We start from the raw sequence: 988 nt of genomic DNA, 5'->3' as shown, positions 1-988 counted from the left end.
CCCCAATCCATTCCTCCCCCAATGTTCCTTTCCTCCCCTCCCCTGTCTGGCCACCACAACAGACTTACCAGGTGGAGGCAGCTGTGTCCAGTGTGGTGAGGACTGCTGCCTGTTTAGTCTATGGCCGAATCTCTGGAGCAGTGCCGAATCTTTTCCAAATCAATTTGGAGGCTTCTGATTCGATTCAGACCTTTTAATTGGTCCCCTGATTCAATTCAGACTCAGAGATTCAGTCGTCAAATTGGATTAAATCTACTCCAAATCAAATAAGCCACTGAAGCTTGGCACAGCCCTCCTGCCCATGTCCTTAGACCAACACAGCTACAACCAACATTTTTGTTATGGCCTCAAACTTCTGGCCTCTTAGGCTGTCATCCATGCACCTTAGAGCCTGTACCACCCCAGCTCATACTACAACAAATGCAACAGTAGGAAACCATCTTTTCTACACCTCCTCCAGCAGGATTTTATTAGGTTTCTAGGCTCAAGCATGCTGATACACAACTGAAATTATGACGTCTCAACACTAAGCCAAACACCCGGTTTTCACCCTTGTGCTTACATTGCTTTCTTAGCCTACAAACTGGCCCATGACCTCTGGCTACAACTTTTGTCCTTTTTTCCTCCTGCCAAAGTCTTTTTTTTTTCCTAAATTGTCCTATTCCCCCCCATAGAGGGCTTTGTTCAAGTCCTGAAGAGCTTTGTTTTCCTCCAGTAAGGCTTTCTTCTCATTATTGAGGGCAGTATTCTCCTCCATAAGAGCTGTGTACTCCTCCTGGATAGACAGTTTCTCCTCATGGAGTGCAATTTTCTCCTCACGGAGTGCCTTTTCCTCTTCACGGAGGGCTTTGTCATCCTTATGGAGAGCCTTGATCTGCTCTTGGAAGGCCTTGTTCTCTTCCCACAGGGCCATAATTTCCCGCTGAAGTGCTTTTTCCTCCATTGCAAAGGCTGTTTCTTGCTTTTTCAGAGCTATAATCTCTTCCCG

Source organism: Gavialis gangeticus, unplaced genomic scaffold (genome assembly GCF_001723915.1).
Source record: "Gavialis gangeticus isolate Ggan-Ray unplaced genomic scaffold, GavGan_comp1, whole genome shotgun sequence".
NCBI lineage: Eukaryota > Metazoa > Chordata > Crocodylia > Gavialidae > Gavialis > Gavialis gangeticus.
This window is presented reverse-complemented; position numbering follows the sequence as displayed.